This window comes from Mobula hypostoma, chromosome 8 (assembly GCF_963921235.1).
Source record: "Mobula hypostoma chromosome 8, sMobHyp1.1, whole genome shotgun sequence".
NCBI classification, from domain to species: domain Eukaryota; kingdom Metazoa; phylum Chordata; class Chondrichthyes; order Myliobatiformes; family Myliobatidae; genus Mobula; species Mobula hypostoma.
In genome coordinates, this window is record NC_086104.1 from 116,761,882 (window position 1) to 116,770,042 (window position 8,161).

The window sequence follows — 8,161 nt, forward strand, 5'->3', positions numbered from 1 at the left end:
CTACCCACCAGTCTTCGTGTCCAGCAGATAATTCTCCGAAACTTATGCCATTTCCAAACTGGATCCCACCACCAAGCACATCTTTCCCTCCCCCCTACTTTCTGCTTTCCACAGGGATTGCTCCCTACGCGACTCCCTTGTCTATTCACCCCTCCCCACTGATCTTCCTCCTGGTACTTACCCTTGCAAGTGGAACAAGTGCCCCCTATACCTCCTCCCTCACTACTATTCAGGTCCCCAATTAGTCCTGACAAGTGAGGTGACACTTCACCAGCCAGTGTGTTGAAGTCATATACTGTGTTTGGTGCTCCTGGTGTGGTCTCTTGTATATTGGTGAGACCCCATGCAGATTGGGAGACTGCTTCACCGAGCAACTACACTCCGTAAGCCAGAACAAGAGGGATCTCCCAGTGGTCACCCATTTTTAATTCCACTTCCCATTGTGACAGACACGTCCCCAATGGTACTGCACCCTGGTGTTATACAGTGATAGACTTATCCCCACCAGTACTATACCCTGGTGTTATACGGTGACAGACCAATCCCCACCTGTACTGTGCCCATTAGTTATACAGTGACAGACCAATCCCCACTGGTACTGTGCCCATTAGTTATACAGTGACAGACCAATCCCCACTGGTACTGTGCCCATTAGTTATACGGTGACAGACATATACAAATGGGAGTGTACCCTCTGTTATACAGTGACAGACTGGTCTGAAACTGGTACTGTACCCCATTGTTATAGAGTGCAGACCTATCCCCACTGGTACTATATTACAGTGTTATACAGCGGCAGGCACATCTCCACTAGTATCATACACGTTAGTTATAATGTGATAGTCCAATCCTAACTATTACTGTACTGCGGTGCGATACTGTGCCAGACCTGTCCCTACTGATTCTGTACCCCAGTGTTATACTGTGCCAGACCTGTCTCCACTGGTACTGTATCCCTGTGTTGTACAGTGACAGACCCATTCCCACTGGTACTGTACCCCAGTGTTATACTGTGCCAGACCCAACCCCACTTGTACTGTACCCCAGTGTTATACTGTGCCAGACCTGTCCCCACTGGCACTGTATCCCTGTGTTGTACAGTGACAGACCCATTCCCACTGGTACTGTACCCCAGTGTTATACTTTGCCAGACCCATCCCCACTGGTACTGTACCCTGCTGTTATACAGTGACAGAGACATCCTGAATGGTACTGTACCCTGCTGTAATACAGTGATAGACTCATCCCCACTGGTCCTGTGCTCCAGTATTGTATTATGACAGACACTTCCCCTCTGGTACCATGCCAATTAGTTATACAGTGATGGACACAATCAAGTGGGACTGTATCCTTTGTTACACACTGACAGACTTTTCAATAACCGGTACCATACCCCAGTGTTAAACAGTAACAGCCAAGTGTCCACTAACATCATACCCGTCAGTTATAAGGTGATAGTCTCATCTCAAGTATTACTGGAGCCTGGTGTTAAACAGTGCTAGACACACCTCACTGGCACTGTACTCCAGTGTTATACAGTGACAGGCCCATCCCCAGTGCTACTGTACATGGTATTAGATGTTGATAGACCTATCGCCACTGGTACATTACCCTGGTGTTAGTAATAGACCCATGCTCACTGGTACTGTACCCCGGTGATCAATAGTGTTATGAGAGAGTCATCCCCACAGGTACTGTACCACCGAGTTATACTGTGGCAGGCATGTCACCATCAGTACTGTACTCCTGAGTTATGCAGTGACAGACACATCCCCACTGATACCATACTTCAATGTTACACAGTAACTGACTGTTCCCCATTGGTACAGTACCTCTGAATTATACTGTGACAGACCCATCCTGGCTGGTATCGTAACCCAGTGGTATACAGTGACAGGGTGTCCCCACTGGTACTGCACCCTATGTTCTAAAGTGACAGACTGATCCACACCGGTACTGTACCCCTGTGTTATATAGTGACAGAACCATCCCCACTGGTACTGTACCCCGATGTCATACAATGACATGGTCACGTCCGGACTGCTACAGTATTCATTAGATATACAGTGAGAGAAAGATCCCCACAAGTAATATGCAGAGGTGTTACACAGTGACAGGCCTGTCTCTATTGGTAGCATATCCTGGTGTTATAGAGTAACACACCTGTCTAAACTGTGCTATATCCAGGTGTTAAATCATAATAGACCATTCCCATTGGTACTGTATCACAGGGTTGTACAGTGTCAGACACGTCCCCACTGCTACTGCAGTGGTATACAGTGACAGACTGATTCTCACCAGTATTGCACCCATCACCACTGGTACCATACCCCAGTGTTATACAATAACTGACGAATACCCACTGGTACAGTGCTCCTGGGTAATACAGTGATGGACCCATCCCCTCTGGAACCATATGCTGGTGTTATACAGTGACACACCTGTCCCCACTGGTACTGTATCACATTGTGAGACAGTGATAGGCCTGACCTCACTAGTACTGTACCTCACCTGGAAGGACTGTCTGGGGCCCTGAATGGTGGTAAGGGAGGAAGTGTAAGGGCACGTGTAGCACTTCTTCCGCTTACAAGGATAAGTGCCATGAGGGAGATCGGTGGGGAGGGATGGGGGGAACGAATAGACAAGGGAGTGAGTTGACACTTCACCTGTGAGTTGGCTGGGGTGATATACTGCATCCGGTGCTCACGATGTGCCTTCTATATATTAGCGTGACCCAATGCAGACTGGAAGATCATTTCACTGAAAACCTACACTCTGTTCGCCAGAGAAAGCAGGATCTCCCAGTGGCCACACATTTTAATTCCAAGTCCCATTCACATTCTGATATGTCTATCCATAGCCTCCTCTGCTGTAAAGATGAAGCCACACTCAGGTTGGAGGACCAACACATTTTATTCCATCTGGGTAGCCTCCAACCTGATGGCACGAACATTGACTTCTCCAACTTCCGCTAATGCCCCACCTCCCCCTCGTACCCCATCTGTTATTAATTTATATACTCACATTCTTTTTCTCTCTCTCCTTTTTCTCCCTCTGTCCCCCTCACCATACCCCTTGCCCATCTTCTGGGCTTTTTCCCCTCCTCCCCTTTTTCTTTCTCCCTAGGCCTCCTGTCCCATGATCCTCTCATATTCCTTTTGCCATTCAACCGTCCAGCTCCTGGCTCCATCCCACCCGCTCCTGTCTTCTCCTATCATTTCGGATCTCCCCCTCACCCTCCCACTTTCAAATCTCTTACCAGCTCTTCTTTCAGTTCGTCATGACGAAGGATCTCGGGCCCGGAACGTCGACTGTATCTCTTCCTAGAGATGCTGCCTGGTCTGCTGCGTACACCAGAAACTTCTATGTGTGTCCACTGGTATTCTACCTTGTAGTGGTACAGTGAAAGAAACATCACTTCCAGGATTGTTCCCCACAGTTATACAATGACAGAACCATCACCCCCAGTGCTGTACCACAGCGTTGAACAGCGATAGACAAGTCTTCTCCAGTACTGTACCCTGGTGGTATATAGTGACAGAGAACTCCCCACCTATTACATATACTGTGTCATTCCCATATCCACAGAAATTGCACCCGGGTGTTTTTCAGCAAAAGATCCATACACTGCTGGATTGTCCCCTCATGTTCTACAGTCAGAAACTCATCCCCACCTTTAGATACTGTGGTGTGGTACAGTGACATATCAATCCCCCCTGATTTTGTACCACAGTGTTACGAGAATACACATAAAATTAAGATGTTTGCTGGCCTGGGCTAGCATCAGTGGCATCAGCAGTTGGTCTGCTACCTGCCCTCAGGGGAAGGAGAGATAAGGAACAATGGAGCAGCGTCTGGAGATGTGTAATGAAGGGATGTGGGAGAGAGAGCTGTCTGGAGCGGCTCCCCCCTTTGAACCCTGAACTGTTTGAAGTGATGGACAGGCGATACCCCAGCAGGGGGATAAAAAGGGACAGGTTCGCTAAGACAGACACACACGCCACCCGAGGTAACGAGACCCTGGAAGCGGTGCGCTTCTCACGAGTGGGTGAGAAGTACCAGACAACGACAAGGGTGGAAAGGTACGATCAGCGGGAACCCGGTGTGTGTCCGCCCTTGCCTGGGTGCCGGGTTCACTGCAGAGGATCGACCGCATCTGGAGGAGGGGTCACAGTCGGTGACCTCAGGTGACATCACCAAGGACCTGCCCAAAAGCTGTTTGTGAGCCATCTTGCTGGTCTGTGAGCCATCTTGCTGGTCTGTGAGTGAAGCCGTTCTGAATGATCAGTTGTTCCTGTTCTATGTCTCTCTTCCCCCACGTTGTCCACCGCCATGGCAATGATTACTGCGAACTGAACTACTAACTGGACTGAACTTTGAGTAATTTTGAAATTGGTCATTTACCCCTAGACAACGATAGAGCTTGATTGATGCTGTTATCTTACTTCTGTGCACATGTGTGTTTATCATCACTGAATTGTTGCATTTATTATCCTTTCGATTACTGTGTTGCTTGTTTCTTTAATAAAACTTTCTTAGTTCTAGTACTCCAGACTCCAACTGAGTGATCCATTTCTGCTGGTTTGGCAACCCAGTTACGGGGTACGTAACAACAGATACACACGTCCCTACTAGTACAGTACCCTGCTGTATACAGTGATAGATACATCCCAACTGGCATGGTACCTAGTGTATACAGTGACAGAGTCATGCTACTGATACTGCAGCCTGTTGTATAAACTGATAGACACATCCCTAGTTGTACATACCCTGCTGTATATAGTGATAGACAAATCCCTACTGATACTGTACCCTGGTATATACAAAGGTAGACATGCCCCTACTGGTAATGTAGCCTGGTGTATTGAGTGATAACCCCACCCCCTTTGACACTATACCACAGCATTATACAGTGAGAGACATGCTCCCACTGTCACAGTATCCTGATGTCATGCAGTGACAGACACTCCTGCACTGGTACTGTACCTGAGTTTTATATAGTGACAGACATATCTGCACTGGTATTCTACCTTGCTGTTTTACAGGGAAAGAACCATCCCTTCCCAGATTGTTCTCCAGTCTTATACAGTGACAGAACAATCCCCTCCAGTGCTCCACCACAGAGTTTTACAGTAAATGACAAGTCCCCTCTGGTACTGTACCCTGGTGGTATACAGTGACAGCCACGTCCCTATTAGTACTGTACCCTGCAGTAATACAATGTCACACCAGTCCACAGCTTTACTGAACCCTGGGTTACACAGGGGCAGACACATTCCTTCCAGTCCTCTGCCCCAATGATATACAATGACAGATCCATCGCCATGTCTGCTGTACCCTGCTATTATACGGAAACTGGTGTTCAATTAGATACTGATAGCCCCACTGTGCAACAGAGTTATACAGAGAAAGACCTGTCCCCATTGGTACTGTATCCTAATGTCATACAGTGACAGACACATCCCCACCGACACTGTAGTTCAATACAAAATAGTGATAGAACCATCCCCACCTGTACTGTACAAGGACATTATACAATGACAGAGACGTCTCCACTGGGACCGTACCTATTACTTATACCATAACATTCCCATCTACATGGCCTGGCGAGGGAATCCTGGGCTGAGCGAGGAACTCCAGTACAGGACTCTGCTCTAGAACTAGGCTAGGCTCGACTCTTGGACTTGGCTCAGTTAGGCTGTTGGGTACAGAGCTGGGACTCCTTCTCTGAGCACAGGGCCGGGATGCTTTCTAGGACCCAGGGCCGGGATGACTGTCGAGGATACTTGCTGAGGTAAACTGCATATGTGAACCATCAGGGATTCAGATGGGGAGGGGAAGGGAATTGTCCAGCAGAAGAAGCTGACTCACGAAGCTATTTATGAAGCCAACCCGAAACTAGAATCAGGTGCCTCGATTAAGGAGCCCAATGGAACTGGATAAAACAGGGAAAACCCAGCATACGGATTGATGGACCGGACCGCGAACCGGAATGTGGCTTTACCAGACCGGACCATGACACTTCCTCCTTCCCCAATCTCTCTCTCCCTCACCATCTCTCTGCTCCCGTGCTCTATCTCCATCTCAACCCACACCCTCTCTCTCCCATTCTCTCCCCCTTCTTTTCTCCTTGTCCACTCTCCAACTCCATCCCTCTCTCTCCCCCTGCTTTCCACTTTTCCTCCTTTTTGACTCTTTGTCCCATTTTCCTCATCTTCTCACTTTCATTCCGTGTCTTTCCTCCTCTCAATTCTTCTTTTTTCTCTCGCACTCACTCTCTGTTTCCCCCTCTCTGTGCTCTCTTCTCCCTTTCTCTTCTTTTCCCTCCATTGTTTTCCCTCCCTCCCACTCGTTCTCTCTCACTCCCTTTATCCTTAAGAACACTCGCCATCCGAGACAAGCCCTCTTTTCATTGCTACCTTCAGGGATGAAGTACAGGAACCCGAAGATCCACCCTTAGTACTTCAGGGACAGTTCTACCCTCTGCCATAACATTTCTGAATGTCCACGAACCCATGAATAAGTACTCCGAAGTTTGCAATCTTTTTGCATTATTAATTTATACTTTTTCATATTGCCCGTGGTAACTAGTAATATTTTATGTCTTGCATATACTGTTGTCATAAAACAAGTGTTACAACATAGGTCAGTGACAATAAACCTATATCTGATTTTCTCCTATCGTTCTCTCTGCCTCTTCCCCTCTCCTTCCTTTGTCGTTTTTTTCTTGTTACTTCTTCTTCCTCGCTTTCGTTCCCTCCCTCCCTCTCACAAACGCACACTCTGCTACTCATCACCTTCATTGTGGCGACAGGCCAGTAAATGGCAGCAGAGGCACAGGATGGGCAGAGGGTGGAGGGTGGAAGGTCAGTGCCTCAGGCCCAGGACAGTGACCTTGACCCAGCTGCTTCACCGCTGTCCGTTTCCCTGTTGATGTTTGCACTGTGGGGATGGGATGGGGTGGGGGAGGTGGATTGGGGGGAGACAAGGAGGAAGGAATCACTGTGCCATGGAAGTAAAGGTGAACTGTGCTTTCTGGAGTGGGAGAAATCCAGGTATATTTAATTGGACCCTCTGTTTGGTAAACATTTCTATTTTGAGATTCTATTGCACTATGTGAATACCAGCGCAGAAGTCCCTGCTCACTGCTCTTTTCCAACGTAGCTCTGCCTCCTTATCACCCCTCCTACCGTGGAGTGCTCCCTTCTACAATGCAGGATTCTCTCGTCACTGCCCTTCACACAACGCAGTGCTCCCTCCTCACCGCCTTTCACACAGCGCGGCGTCCTTTCACACCACCCCTCTCATAGTGCAGAGGTCCCTTCTCTACGCCCCTCCCACAGTGCAAAACTCCCTCTTCCAGCGGAACAACTGCTACACCTGCCCTTACACTTCCTCCCTCACCACCATTCAGGGCCCCAGACAGTCCTTACAGGTGAGGCAACACTTCACCTGTGAGTCAGCTGGGGTGAAATACTACATCCAGTGCTCCCAATGCGGCCTTCCATATATTGGCGAGACCTAACGCAGACTGGGAGACCATTTTACTGAACACCAGTGCTCTGTCCGCCAGAGAAAACAGGATGTCCCAGTGGCCACACATTTCAATTCCACATCCTATTCCAATTCTGATATGTTTATCCATGGCCTCCTTCCTCGACTGTCAAAATGAAGCTACACTCAGGTTGGAGGAACAACACCTTATTTTCCATCTGGTTAGCCACCACCTTGATGGAATGAACATTGACTTCTCTAATTTCCGTTAATGCCCCTCCTCCCCTTCTTACCCCATCCCTTATTTATTTATTATTATTTTTTCCCCCTTTCTTTCTCTATCTTTTTTCTCCTTCTGTCCCTCTCACTATATCTTCCTCTGATGCTCCCTTCCCCTTTTCTATCTCCCTAGGGCTCCCGTCCCATGATCCGCCCCCTTCTCCAGCCTTGTATCTTCTTGCCAATCAACTTTCCAGCTCTTAACTCCATCCCTCCCCCTCCTGTCTTCTCCTATCATTTCAGATATCCCCCTCCCCCTCCCACTTTCAAATCTCTTACTATCTCTCCTTCCAGTTAGTCTTGACTAAGGGTCTCGGCCCGAAACATCGACTGTACCTCTTCCTATAGATGCTGCCTGGCCTGCTGTGTTTACTAGCATTTTGTGTGT

General features: G+C 48.3%; 1 long non-coding RNA gene across 2 annotated transcripts in view; it reads right to left on the reverse strand.

Annotated features, from left to right (window-relative positions):
• Positions 1–4,439, reverse strand: part of LOC134350874 (uncharacterized) — an 86,448-nt gene extending 82,009 nt beyond the window's left edge. For both annotated transcript variants that reach the window (XR_010019020.1, XR_010019021.1), the window contains exon 1: positions 3,260–4,439. This is a non-coding gene — a long non-coding RNA (uncharacterized LOC134350874). The remainder of the gene's footprint in view (positions 1–3,259) is intronic.
• Positions 4,440–8,161: the final 3,722 nt, after the last annotated feature.